The following is a 16,136-nucleotide window of genomic DNA, read 5'->3' on the forward strand; positions in this document are numbered from 1 at the left end:
CTTAAAGATACTCTTGAGAGCATTCTTGGAGTGTGAAATGCTAACTATTTTATGACTGTTTCGTTTTTATTTGTAGTATGTTCTTGAATGTATTTGAGTTATCCTGAATGTTTCCAGGAAACAAATGAAATTAGACCAAGCAACGTCGGTCTGTTTTATCTATTAGACCCAGTACATGGAAAAGTAACAAAACCTAAATATGAAGAACCACACTACAGAATGACAGTCTCTGAGTCCAGAGACGCTAGTTGGCCACAATACTGTGTGTGAGGTGCTAAATCATGGAGACCAATTACGCGTGGAAATGACACAAGGCTGGCAGCTCCAAGTTCCTTCATAGGTGGCTGTCCCAAGGGCATGCTGGCTGCAACTCTGTCCACAATCAGTTTTGGAAATGCAGGACAACTGACAGAGAGGCACTGAGGAACTGTGGCAGTAGTCAGAGTAAGTGTCCAGAGCACCCATGACATGATCGAGTTCGATGTCTGGGACTGAACAGCCATTCTGTGATAGTGCACTGGCATAAATACCACCATGGCATGTAGGTACAGTGTGACCTGCTAATGGGCACATGAAATGATGTCAGTAAAACAGAGACTGTGATTGCAACAACGTGGTCAACATCCACACTCTACCACCAGCAAAACGGGTGCCTCTCATTTCGACTGCCACAGATTCCACAGACAACAATTCGGCTTCTATGGTCACGGTCTGGAAAGTTTACTAATATAAGAGGTGAGTGCAGGTTGGGGTTTAGCTTACAGACATTTGTGCTAGCTGTGGCAGATAACACCTGAAGCATGGCCACCCAGTGGGTATGGACGTGTGATCGATTGCCGAGTGACTGAGACCAAACAGATTCCCTAAATCCAGAGACAGGAGCTCACCATCCAACATACTCAGATCCCAACAACCTCCTAGACTTCACATCCATCTGCGCATTCCACTGCCACTTTTTTTCACTATGCCTCCTTTCCACTCACCATCCATTTTTCTTGTCCTTCCTCATACCTTTCTGTTTCTTTTCTGCTCTCCTGGTTCTGCATTGGACTATTGCTCTTCACCTAATCTATCTTTACTTCTCACTCTGCCCTCATCTCTGGTATGAAGCAGACACAGTGCTTGCCAGCATATTATCTTTCACCTTGTACTCTCTCTGTTGTCTCCCCCTTCGTCTTTGCCTACCCTCACCATAACCTCATGTGGGTGTCTCTCATACTGGGCCTACAATTCCTTTATGAATTTCTTCAGTCTATCACTCTCTCCTACTAAAGGAAGGAGCTAATAGTTCCAAAAGCAAGCATAGTTTCATTGCTTTTACTTTTATGAGATTCTATTCACCTCTTGAAGTAATTGCCGGCCATACGTAAAGTTACTCAAATACTTAGCGTGAAGCAGTAGGTAATAACAGCGACCGACCATCTGAGAAGAAGCAGAGATGCTTTTTCCAGAGCTAATACTTCTCACCTGTCACTGTTTGTCATTAGTATAATTAACAGTAGCGGCTTGGAATTTGCTTGTGCTAGTTAATGTGTAACTTATCATTATCATATTTTTCAGTGATACATCTTCACACGCACAATGCCTTTCCTAACAGTGACTGGGTTCTGATACCTGGACAGTATTCTTATACACATAATGAGTTATGAATATACATAATTTGACTGAAATTGCTTCAAATGCGTCTGAGTTAACCTTCCGTGTCACCACCTCATCACTCCTACCAATATGAGCTTTAAGTGGTTGTTGTATAGTAATAATAATAATAATAATAATAATAATAATAATACTGGTCATTAAAATTGCTACACCAAGAAGAAATGTAGATGATAAACAGGTATTCATTGGACAAATATATTATGCTAGAACTGACATGTGATTACATTTTCACGCAATTTGGGTGCATAGATCCTGAGAAATCAGTACCCAGAACAACCCCCTCTGGCCATAATAAAAGCCTTGATATGCCTGGCCATTGAGTCAAACACAGCTTGGATGGTGTGTACAGGTATAGCTGCCCACGCAGCTTCAACACGATACCACAATTCATCAAGAGTAATGACTGGCTTATTGTGACGAGCCAGTGGCTCGGCCACCACTGACCAGACATTTTCAATTGGTGAGAGATCTGGAGAATGTGCTGGCCAGGGCAGCAGTCGAACATTTTCTGTATCCAGAAAGACCCGTACTGGACCTGCAACATGCGGTCGTGCATTATCCTGCTGAAATGTAGGGTTTCGCAGGGATCAAATGAAGGGTAGAGCCATGGGTCGTAACACATCTGAAACGTAACTTCCACTGTTCAAAGTGCCGTCAATGTGAACAAGAGTCGACCGAGACGTGTAAACAATGGCACCACATACCATCATGCCGTGTGATATGCCAGTATGGCGATGACGAATACACGCTTCCAATGTGCGTTCACCGCAATGTCGCCAAACACAGATGCAACCATCATTATGCTGTAAACAGAATCTGGATTCATCCAAAAAAATGACGTTTTGCCATTAGTGCACCAGGTTCGTCATTGAGTACACCATCGCAGGCGCTCCTGTCTGTAATGCAGCGTCAAGGGTAACCACAGCCATGGTCTCCGAGCTGATAGTCCATGCTGCTGCAAACATCGTCGAACTGTTCGTGCAGATGGTTGTTGCCTTGCAAACGTCCCCATCTGTTGACTCAGGGATCAAGACGTGGCTGCACAATTCATTACAGCGATGCTGATAAGATGCTTGTCATCTCAACTTCTAGCGATTCGAGCCCATTATGATCTTGCACGGCATTCCGTATTACCCTCCTGAACCCACCAATTCCATATTCTGATAATAGTCATTGGATCTCGATCAACACGAACAGCAATGTCGCGATATGATAAACCGCAATCGCCATAGGCTTCAATCCGACCTTTATCAAAGTCGGAAACGTGATGGTATGCATTTCTCCTCCTTACATGAGGCATCACAACAACATTTCACCAGGGAATGCTGGTCAACTGCTGTTTGTGTATCAGAAATTGGTTGGAAACTTTCATCATGTCAGCACGTTGTAGGTGTCGCCACCGGCGCCAACCTTATTTGAATGCTGTGAAAAGCTAATCATTTGCATATCACAGCATCTTCTTCCGGTCAGTTAAATTTCGCATTTGTAGCACATCATCTTCATGGTGTAGCAATTTTAATGGCCAGTAGTGTAACAGTAAAAGATATATAATTAATATGGAAAAAAGTTAAAGGATAGTACAATTGCATTATTAGTAAATGATCTGTGTGTACAAAATAGTGCTATTCTTCCTTCACTTCCATCACTATATATATGTATATTTGTCATCTTCTGCAAGTTCTTATACTTCTGTTAATCTTATGAAATAGGACCATGGACTTGCTCTCTTACATTTCAAATGTAGATGCAGACAGCTGACTCCAAGGACACCAGTGTCTCTCAAGACGAAGGAAATCCTCTTAACCTGGTTCCACTTCACTTCAATAAAAATACTTAATACTGTATTGTTATTAAGTCTTCTCTTATTCAAAATCACATATAATACACAACACTTGTAGCATGTCATACTTTGAGCAATACATCTCAACCATCCTTCTACATATGAGAGAGTGAAATAAAAGAATGTAAAAAGAAAAGTGAATGATGTTCTTTGTTCGCTTGTCTGCTCCTTGTATTGCTAATACCATTTACTTACCTTCCCACCTTCGTCTTGCTTAAGGTTTTGCATGACATTACTCCATCTGCAATCTTGCTGTTGTACAATTTTCATTTGCTTACAAAACTTATGGTAATCATGCGGTTGTGTTGCACCTTGCCTTTATAACATTTTTAATTTCTTTATCTTGCTCTGTTAATTCACTAAATTCCTCAAAATCTTGTGGTAACCTAGGCATCTGCATCAACATCCTTTAATGTAAATGATCCTGAAACCGAATTCCTGTAAATATAGACACCATCTAGTAGACGCCACCTAGCTAATCTACAGTTCAATTGTTTACATGTTAAAAGAAATGACAGTGACTGATGATCACAGCAAACTTTGGTATATTTACCCCACAAAAAATATTCAAACTTTTTAAATGCCCATACTACAGCTAAAATTTCCAGTTCTGACACAGAGCAAGATCTTTCTACTTCTGATAATGTTCAACTAGCAAAACTGATGACCATGGGTACTTCTTCACCTTCTTCTCGCATCCAGAACAAGCATGCCCCCAGTCCCTGAGATGATGTATCTGTGCATAGATAAAAATTCTTCTGCATGTAAGGGTGGCTAAGAATGTTTGCATAAATTAATGCCTGCTTAATGTTATTAAATTCCTCCCGACACTTATCATCCCATACCTAAGGCCAGGATACTAGTCCTAAATAAGCTTTTAGTTGTTTTTTATTCCTTGGAACTGGACAATTGCATATGGCATGAAGTTTTTTCAGGTCAAGTAATACAGCTTGTTCTGACACAACATGTCCTAAAAATTTGACTTGTTCCTTACCAAAATTAGACTTTCTTAAATTGGCTGTTACTCCGTAATCAGTCAATCGTTCAAGTACCTGTTCAGTCAGCCTGATATGTTCTACCCAAGTGGGTGTGGCTATTAGCATGTTGTCTACATAAACAGTGACTTAGCTAAGCAATTCTGGTACTAAGACCTTGTTCAGTGCCAATATAAACATGCCTGCACTCATGTTCAGTCCAAAAGGTAGTACACAGAATTCATACCTCCTGCCACCACAAACAAATGCTGTATCTTATCGACTTTCTTTGTGGAGCTTGTTTGCCAGAAGGACACCTTGAGATCAAGTATAATGCAGTATTTTGTTTTGTAATACTTTAAAAGCTGTTGGTCCAAGATGTCTGGTCTCATGCACACTGTTACTAAAATCTTATTGATACCTCTAGCATCGATAACTGACCTTACAGATGCATCTGGTTCACTTACTGGTAATGTAGATCTCCAATAGGGTGAAAATGAGGAGTATATAATTTCCCATTTAATCATATGATTGATCTCTTCCCTTACTGCCTCTCATTTTGCCCATGGAATAGGATATTACATTACACAAAATATTTCATATGGATAAACTTCAAATTTATATTCATAGTGTTTGATTACTCCAGGCTTCTTACTGAAAATATCTGCATACTGCATCTGTGATTTACACAGTGTCTGCCCTACCATTTCGTTACTAACATCAGTGTTTGCTTCTCGTTTGGGATCAAACTTGTAAAATTCAGATTTGGAAACGTATATTGTACTATTACATTTGAATCTGGTGTGTTTTTATTACTTTTATCAGGTTTTTTGACTAAATCAACAGAAAAAATCTAATCCTTTACATAAAAGTGGCATTTACCATTACCTATGTCAATCTGTGTTTTGTATTTTCTAAATGTGTCCATGCCAATATGACAATGATAAGCTTGTGAATTATAAGAAAGTTGCACTTGTCTGTAAAATGTTCAATTTGTAATGGAATAAGTGCCTGATGTGACAACAATTTTGTGTTACTGCCTGTAACAGTTCGCACCTTGCATTTCTGGACAGGGTATGTTGGAAATTTGCCTCTCTTCTTCAATTCACAGAAAAATGATTTTGACATTAGGTTTTAATATGAAACTGTATCTAAAATTAACTGTGTGTCAATATTAAATATTTTCAGCTTAATAATTGCTTGTACTTGTTCTCCCTGCATATTATTCATTATATCTAACTCATGTTGATACAGAGCATCCTTGACGTTGCCTTGTTTGTCAAATCTTATGAAACAAGTTTGTAGTTTTCCTTTGCCCCCACTCCCACAAAAGTCAATAGCCTGGTGCTTAATAACAACCTGTTGGGGTTTCCCAACAGCTTAGTGTGACTTAATTCATTACCTGGAGTGCCAATTTGTGTTGTTGGCTGCTCATGACATTTCTTTGTGAGTGATCGTGTTGTTATTGGTAGAAACTGCAGTGCTGTTACTTAGCTGTCCGAAAGTTGGCTACTGTACAGCAGAAGGCATGTCACTGTTCGCGCATGTTGACCACTGCTGTGGCTGACTGTTTGTTGTTATTGGTGTATGGCATTGTGATGGTGAATTGTAATTTGACCATGTATTGAAATTACTCCTGTTTTCAAAATTTCTTTTAAATCTTATGTATTTTCCATTCCCGTACTCGTTACTTCTGGGTTTGTAACTGTACTGTTGTGCATACCATCACTGCTGTGTGTTTAGATCATGTTCCATGGCCTGATTTATATAACTATGCAGTTGTGCCTGATTTTCTGTTGCTCTATTCAGAACAGGTCTTTCTTGATATATTAAGTCGATAGAATCAAGCACTGACAGAAAATATTCAGTGTCACGCTCTGGCATTGTGACTAATTTTTCTCTAATGTTCCATGGTAGACGACTTTTCAAAATTTTTAATATGTCTACCTGTGATATTGGGTTCATCCAGCATTGTGTCTTGCTCAGGTATTGTTCAAAGTATTCATGTACACTACCTTATTTGCCAAGGAATGATGCGGGGTTGAAAACCTTCTGTGTCCGAGTCTGTCTTCTACTGCCTCAGACCAGTATTTGTCAAGGAAAGTTCATTCAAATTGTATGCAAGAGCTGCAACGTTTGGCTATTTCAGTTTCCCATAAAGTACATAACCTCGTGTATACCCCACAACAGATCTGATTTTCTGTGCTTCTGTCCAGCTGCATGGAAATACAGAAAAAAAGCACTGATAAATACTATCTGATTCTTTCTTTTACCTTTGGTAGTGAATGTAGGAAACTGTTGATGTCTCAGCAAACCTTCATCTGCAAAAATTGTTGATAGACATGTGGAATTTTCGGTCATATTTATGTTGCTATTGTAGTTACCTGTAATTCCAGTTGGTAATTGCTCAGGTGTTGGAGTTGTGGTTAAGTATACATTTTGCGCTATACAACTGTCACTGGTACCTGCTATACGACTTAATTTGTGGATAAATACCAACAGGTTGTGTTGTGCTCCCTAGCCTGTGGCTTATTTACATGCATATTGCGAGATCTGGTAATATTTTCTTCTAAAAGATTCCTGATCCTACTTTCCACAGCTTATAGGCTAATGGTTAATGTTTACCTTGCTCACTATTTCATTTTATTTTTTCTGAATAGCTTGTTCTACTACATCTATGTATAACTTACAGTCGGTTAATTGGTAGGAACATTTTGTTTGATGTGATTCTTCTGTAATTAGTAAATATAACAAGTGTATTGTTAGCATTTGATACCTTAGTGTTCATACATGATACAATTAATATAGAGACTAGAATTCACTCATGTGTTTAATATATAAGAATCTAGGTAATCATTGAAATGTGTCATTTGTTTTAGGGTGAGAGTTTTAATTGTTAATTAATCAAATAATCATTTTTAACAAAGCTGAGGATTGTTTGGGATTGTTAAGAAAATATAAATAGTTACGGACATGTTGGCAATGTAGGTCAGTCTGGTTTTGGTTTATGAGCAATGAGAATGTAGCTGCTCCTTCTGTATTGCAAGTACTGTAGGCTAATGCAGTAATACTTTGATTTTGTTTTGAAAGTATAATAAAAATGATGGAACTTAACACAAAATTGAACTAAATTAACTCTCTAGTAGTTAATTTACAGTGACAGTCAATGTACTCAGGATGTCTACTGCGGCAGATCATGTGTAACTATGAACAACCCCATTATTACGAGTAGTTAAGAATGTTATAATTGGTGGAGGAGCTGGGATACAGTGTAATTCTGTAAACTAATCTTGTATTTTGTTTCAGAGTTGGCCTGCTTGTTGAAATAATAGTCCATTTTCTGAGACCAGTACAAAGAAGAAAGTGAGAAACACTACAAAGGACGTAATGATACTTACGTGAAATCGCAACTTGGAGAACCAAGTGTAAGTATAAAAATTATTTAAATTTTTATTTTTTGAAATTGTTTTTCATCTTTATTGTCATTATGGAGGGCAAAAGGGAGGTTTACAACAATAGGGAAGTTGACGATAAGGAGGAGGTTAGTGGAAACTTGCAAAACAGCGTAGATATTATTGATAATACTGTAGTTGATTGAGAAAACGAAATCGAAGAGGATAGTGGTCACAGCAGGGCCAGCAGAAGGCACTGTGGCAGGACCATCATGTTTATGCCAGAGGAACAGTCTGGGAGAAACAGTTTGGCGTACACACCAGTTTTCTTATGAGTGGAGCACTGCCAGCCTGTTACGCGCCGTGTGTTTACTCACAACTAATTTTGCAGAAGACGAAATCTAATTTGGAAATTCGAATGAAGTGTTTGATACTGCAGTTACATGTTAAGCTTGAAGCAATATTGCCAAGCTCTTCAATGGCAGTTTCCGAGTGTTTTATTCTTCCCGCATTATGGAAAAAAATGGTTGAGCATTGCTACAGTCAAAGACGTCCAACACCTACAATGGCTAGAAGAATTCAGAATGGGGAAATACACTGCGAGTATTTTCAAGGGATAAAGGCATTGCAAATAAGCCTAGCATAGGTTGAGTTTTGATATATTTTTGAAAATTTTTGCTGACCGTTTCTGAGTGATAGTCGAACATTTTGGTTTATGAGCCATGAAACACCTGTCTCTGCATGCATGAACAACAATTAAACTCTGACCAGCACTTTTGTTTGACAAAACTACTCGCACACTATCTCCTTGCCAACATTTGTTTACTGTATAACCCATGTGAATCCATGTTTCATTTTAGTACGCTACTGGTCGCTTTGATTCTGATGAAAACCTGAGAATGTATGGTCTTTTAGGAACAATGCCCTCTCGTCCACACAAAACAAGACGTTAATTTTGACTCCTTCTAAAACGAAAATCCATAGACAGAACATTGCTTCTAAGGGTTTCCTTGCTATCTTTGAAGCTCATTTCTGTTAGACAAAAGTTGTGCAGCTTTCACAAAGTCCATATTTCTTTCTATTGTTCATAATGCCATAGAATTTGCTGCCTGATAATACATTTACCCATATCATCGGTCACATACTTATTGTGAGCTTCTTGCTTCTTCTCCTTGGTCATTAAAAAACTTTGTTTCAACTCCGTAATGTTATTGTTAACTTCAGAAAGTACTTCAAGCTTTGCTTGTTTTTCATATCATTCAATATTTCATCAATTTCAATGTGAAAATTCTTGACTAAGTCGTTGAACTTCTGTGGGACTGTGACTCGCAAATAGTTGTTTTTGTTCTTGTTTCATTATATTTAGATCTTATGTAACACTTTTGTTGCTGGTTTACTGTGTTCATATCATGTGTCAAATTATAAATTTCAGTATTTGTATCTTGTTCCATATCACTGAAATTGGTGTGCACAATATCTAATTTGTTGTTTATGTTAGGTAATAACTGTCATAGCAGTCCATCAGTTGTACTACTGCGGGTACTGTCAGCTTTGTAACATGTTGTCCAGATTCATATTTGTATTGTTCTGTTTCATTCGTAAGCAGTATGTCACTCTGGGAGCTGCTGCATGATATTGTCTTGTCAATTGTAAACATTGTGTTGTCAAAGTTATTCTGCTGTGGAGTGTTGCTATCATTTGTCACACCTGGGACACTCATCTCTGACCTACTTAAACTTTTTGCAGTAGACATGCATGGCACCTGAACTTCAATTGTTCGTTTGCACAAATCTATACCACCTCAGCCGATTGTGTTTTCTCTGTTGCTATCATCAATGGGCATATATTTTTCTGCCATGTATGAATATGCAAAAATAAAAATTTCACAAAAATGCTAAAATTTCTATATGCTACTTATTGCACTTAATTGTAATTTACATGATGTCAAATCCTGTTTTACATCTATTATGATATGCAAACTATTGTGTCGCAATTCTTTATGTTTTACTGGCAACGTGTAACACACTGGAAGATTCCAGTGAATTTTCCACAATAAAATTCAAGGAAGGAAATAATAAGGACAAGCTATGTATTTACATTAAAAGAGGTGCTACCAAGCCTAAGCATATAAGCAACTTGCAAAGCCATCCTATCTTTGCTGCGCCGAACAAAACTGCTTACTCTGGAAAATTTCACATAACCTGGATCCAGTTCTTATTTCTCTCCAAAATTTTCTTCCTTTTTGCTCTACTCGCTCCCCATTGTGATTCATGTAAACAGAAAATACAGATCATTAGTTTTTATGAGTAATAACAATGTCATAGAAATCTCTTTCTATAACAATAGTTAACAAACCCTACTTACAACTGGCAGCCTGAAGTAGTGGCACTTATCTCACCAGTTTTATTATAACAATAATAGAAATGGAAAAAAATTAATGGATAGCACAATTGCATTATTAGTAGATGATCTGTGTGTACGAAATTGTGCTAGTCTTCCTTCACTTTACCTTGCATCCCAATTTTTGTATTTTAATTATGTCGTATTCTGAAAGCTCTTATACTTCTGTTTATCTTGCAAAATAGGACCGTGGACTTCCTCTCACATTTCATTTCAATTGTAGATGCAGGCAGGTGACTCCAAGGAGACCAGTGCCTCTCAAGATGAAGGAAATCCTCCCAGCTTCACTCCACGTCACTTCAATAAAAATAGTTAATGTTGTTATTAAATCTTATCTTATTCGGAATCACATATAATACAAAGCACTCATTGCACATCTTACTTCGAACAACACATTGAAACAATCCTGCATACGAGAGAGTGAAACAAAAAAAATGTACAAAGAAAAGAGAAAGATGTTTTTTGTTCATTTGTCTGCTCCTTACTGACCACTCATAATTAATGGCTTTGCTGATGTACGTAGTCAGTTCTTGCTTCTGTTATAATCGCTGTTCCATTTTTTTTGTTCTTTAATAAATTCTAACTTTACCACATCCTGGAGGTCTTTCACAGAGTATCTTCACATTGTTATCCTGACAAACTTTTGAAGGCATGAGCTCAATTAATTAAAGCTTATGAGCTTCCATGCAATCAGTTGAATGGTATAAGAACAAACAGAAGAAAAACAAAGATGTATTTGTATTTATAGTTGTTGTATTTATGTAAGAATGAATAAAGTCAAAACTAGAAAATTATTCACAGCACAGTAATATAAGACAACCAATCATGCAAACTGATCCTTCCCACAATCTGCTCTCTTCGCACCGCAGTTTGCTGCACTGATACTGAAAGTGTTTCAGTTCTGTAGCAATGCTACTGGAATAGGCATATTAAGAAGGATTGTCACTTTTTAAAGTTTCCATCTTTCTCTTCTTGCTACCTTTTGACTGAATGCCTGGTGTGTATTTTTTATTACACCGGTAACAAATTTGTTGCAACACAGAATAATTTTCAGAATGTTTTCAATCATTTGATTGTTACACAAATTAGGCTGCTCAAAATTTGATGACAAATTACACAATATCAATCCCTCAGAGCTTGTGTTTTGTTATACTCCTGCAATATGGGCTTTTCAGATTAAAGGTGAACAAGTTTGAAAAAGTGATGTAGCTGTAGCCTACATGACAACCTTAATGACAAATGGCCTTAGGTCAAGTAGGCCGCTTCTATCTGAGTACCTTATATGCTTAACAAAAACCACATAATTCATGACTTTGTGAAAAACTAGACTATTCTAGCACACATTACATTTCGGTTTTCTTGCAGCCCCTGAGGTATATGATCAATGGTAAGTAGCTGTTAACACCATTTGTGTCAGAATCTGATACACAGGGAGAGGCAGAACAGAGGCAGAATAGTGTGTATCCCTCCTATGGTTATGAAACATAGGAATAATTTACTTTGATTGGTCTACCTACCACAGGTTTCTTTAAGATCTTCAAAAATGTAGAAATTCAGTTCTTTCTCTGCTTAAAGTATTTGCCTGATTGATACATGCCAATGTGACCCAGGCAGTTGTCTGCTATCCAAATTGGTCTTCAGGAAGATCAGAGTGAAATTTTCCAGGCTGAGCGGATTTCACATACACAATATTTGTTATCTCAAGACTGGAACATGTAGGCAACTTCAGAGCCGATAATGTTTCTTCTGTAAAGACTGACACGCCTCTTGCTCCCCCTACCATTTATCAAGAAGAGCCAGAAAGCATTTTTGAGGAAATGAGCTGCTCTTCTGTATACCAGATTGGTATATTGACAATTTTATGGAAAGGATGTTGCTGCTCACCTTATAGTAGAGATGAGTCACAGATAGGCACAAGAAAAAAGTAAGGTCTTCATTGGGAGTGAACAACCATAATGAAGTGGGGAAAAGTCAGGGCAACTAGGTGCAGTCAGGAGGTTAGATGGGGAGCAGGGCAGGATGGGGGAGGGGTGGGGGCAGCAGGAAAGGAGAAGAAAGAAGACTGTGCGCACTTGTGGAAGAGTGCTGTAGTGGGAACAGGAAAGGGGATAGGAGGGTAAGGATATTCTGTGGTGACATGACGAGCGACAAGCTGTCTGCATGAATGGTCACCAACAAACTATGGCCAAGAAACAGCTGGACCACCCAGTTGTGAGCATGCTGCCAACACAACCTCCTTCATTTCAAGGACTGCTTCACAGTCTCTGCTAAGTGGATTCTACCCACCAATACCAGCTTTTCTGAATTGCACACATGGGAACTCTTCCTGCAACATCTCCTGTGTCTTTGAAACCCTCCTAGCCTCTACCTGGGCCAGTTACCTAAAATGTTAACAACTGTCTTTGTGAAAGTTCTTTCAGTATTCACCACAGGTACATTTTTGTTTATGAAGTTCATGCTTGCTAATCATTTGATCAACGTGTAATCATCATCAGTATCAGTTTCAAAACACTCAATATTTATCGGTCACAGCAATAATGAGCCATCCACATTGGCTACATTGTCTCCTATCAGAAGGAGTGTGTTCTCACAGCTGCACCTAGCTTCTTGATTACAATAGAACTGGATCCTCTCAGCAAAATGATTTACTCAGACAGACAAAGGTACCAATGCTGCTTTCAGGAGTATTTCTTCTCTTGGCAGATGCAGTAGCTTATTTTCTTTCTTTCTTTCTTTATTTATTTTCATTGGATCCGTACACAACATACAATTTATGGATCAAGTCAAATTTGTATTGCAAGAGTTGAAGTAGTATAATATGCTGGCATTTAGCAAATTATGACTGTATAAATTAATATTTGAGTACCATACCATACCTTTTAATTACAATTTGTTTACATCATCTAAAAGTTCTTTCAAACAGTTTCTTGGTACTTATCTTTGCAACCTGTGATAAACGTCATGTAATCAGACCTTAGTAGCACTTACCTCCGAAATTTGACTGTTTCCCTTTTCGTGAAGGCATTGGTGCATTAGCCAGGAATGTGCAGTTTTCGCCGAAAATACGATTTTAGTACCACTACATTGTTGGAAAATTGCTCCATCACAAGATGCTAGATTGAGACCTCTCCATGTAACCAATTCAGAGTAACACAGGGAATGGAGTTTTCGACACTGGGTCTTTGGGGCAAGAATCAGATATGTCAATAGCTTGCACTGTCACTGCAACAAACGGTAGCCATTATGGCTTGTGAAATACATCCAAGGAGTTCACTGTGGTTGATGTTATACAAGATGTAGTTTTACACTTCTCGTCTCCCTCAAAACTGCTGTATCAGATTATCACTAAGGTGGCTGATAACAAGAAGTTTACTTCTCCAAAATAAAGGGTCTGTAAGTACTCCATTGCAAATAAGTATGTAGTATGCTGTAGTGTGTCATTATGACAACCTGTCAATCATGATTTCATCTTTCATGAAGCCTCAGCTACATTGAAATGCCTGAGAAGGAAGTTTAGGAAGTGCCTCTGCTAGTTATATCTAACAAACAGAAACATATCATGAGGCTGGACAAGAAATTGCCAGCCTCAGACATGGATTATATGACTAGATCGTCTGTGACAGAACAGTTACAGATGCCACTTACAGTTTGTCAGAAAGAGAAGCATAATGAACTTGTGTACCATACATACTCATGATTCACTAGGGCAGCAGTTCTTTTTAAGTCACATACTGCTCATAATATTCAGTAAGCTTACAAGTGCCAATAGTTGTTTGTTTTAATTACTTTAAGTTTTGAACATTAAAAAGAACTTTTTGGTGGAAAAGCGATACTAGTCCAATTTCTTCAATTCAAAAAATATGATAATTCTTTGATTATATGGTAGGGAATTATAATTGTGTTGGTAGTGTAAATAAGGTTGGATGAAGACAACACCAGTTAATGAAGTTCTTCTATTTCAGAAATTAGTGTTTTTCTTGGAAGTATGAAAAATGGAAGATATGACTATTGCACCAATGCATTCATCTGTCTGTGCATTTGTAGCAGAAACAGCAAAAGCAAAAAAAATGGACCTAGTATTACAGTACCTAAAATTTAAGTTGTTGCAGAGGGTATGAACCATGTTATACTAAATTTCATGTTCTTAACAAATTGCCCTTAAATAAATTGCAATTTCTTCCTACAAGGGGTTGAAAGTGATTGCCAACCCCTCCTTGAGTTTATGCATGACGTATGTACATCCACCAAAATCCTTCTCAGGAACTCTTCTTCTACTCCATACAGGTTTTCTCAATTCACCTGGCAGTTTCAGTTTTTATAATGAACAGTGCATTGGATATGACATAAATGTAGACATCAAGCTATGTTACAAACCAATTTGCAATTTGTAAACACAATCATTACTTCCATATCAGATTTGTTGGCTGTGCATCAATTTTTTCTCCTTTCAAACTTATCTATACCTGGGTCTGAACTATGGATTGGTCTGTCACCACAACCACGAAAAAGGAGATATTAGTGAGCTTGCACAGTACTATTACACACTGAACCCCATATGTTGTTTCTGATAACCAAGTTAATTTGGCCCTGGCATTTCAATATACAGAGCTGATTAAGAGGAACACAACACACTGATAATCTGAAAGATCACAGTGTCACTACTGCTACAAGAGCAAGCTCAACGTGAAAGCAGGCATTTGGGTCAATTAACAGCCTTTCACATGGTTGGCAGTCAATGACTTTCAGGAGCTGGTCTACACTGGCAGAGGCTGGTCACAGCATTTCTGGAGGTTCTACAGAGTAATATAGCCACAATATACTGATCACTTTACACAGCAACTCTCAAAAAGATCATTTCAACTCTTTCACTTTATTACTGCAGGTGGTAGAATGAAAGCAGCAGTAAGTGATCCATCACACCTAGAACAGCTACCAGCAGCATCTATGCAGTACCATAAATACATATTCCATCTTGTTATGCAAGTATTCACTTAGGAAAATGAAAAACCATTTACACAGTCTGAAATCTCATTAACTTTATGAATGTGTAAGAAATAGCTTTTGGATCAATGTTACTAGAGAATGGTGAAAGTTGTATGAATAAATTTAAAAACTAGTGAGGTGGTACTGAATCTAGTTGAGGACGACAATTGATGGCATCATCTGACTAAAAGGAGAGATCAATTTATAGAACGATGTTGCAGTTCAGTGTATAGACCTGGAATGACGACAAACAATGTATTACAGTGTTCAGAGAACACTTTTTTATGGGACTTCAGTGTGTAATGGTACTTGAATTATGTAACCATTACGGCACCTCACCTAAACCTCTTGATACCAGAAATTTTCTACTGTGTTTCTGTAAAATAGTTAACATATTTCTGTGGCAACATTCAGATTTGAATTCATTAATGTAGAGGTACTTCGATACATCAATATGTATATATTCCAATGATATTATTCTTATGTGTATTCTTTCTTTTGTCACTATGATCATTGATGTACTTGTAACTATGATTTTTGGGCGCATAAGTGGTTGTTAGAGAATCAAGCTCTGATCATCATGTTAAAAAGACGTTAATTGTAGTCAGTTTATGAAATGTGATCTTTAACAGTGAGGAAGGTATTTTCAAGTATGTTTTATATTGTGAAGTGATGTTTTGGAATGAGTTACATGATATTGCAACAAAAGTTATAAAAAAGAAGTGTAACTTATATTCGGAGTGCTGATTACTTTTTTACGTCACCGTTGTCCTAACTTGCAAAAGTTTAATCTTCAAGAATGGTTTATGAAACACATCTATAAAACTTTTGAATATCGCAGAATAACACCTAGGCCTCTTTGGATCTGAGCTTGGAATCATCACTACC

This window comes from Schistocerca piceifrons, chromosome 9 (genome assembly GCF_021461385.2).
Source record: "Schistocerca piceifrons isolate TAMUIC-IGC-003096 chromosome 9, iqSchPice1.1, whole genome shotgun sequence".
Taxonomy (NCBI): Eukaryota; Metazoa; Arthropoda; class Insecta; order Orthoptera; family Acrididae; genus Schistocerca; species Schistocerca piceifrons.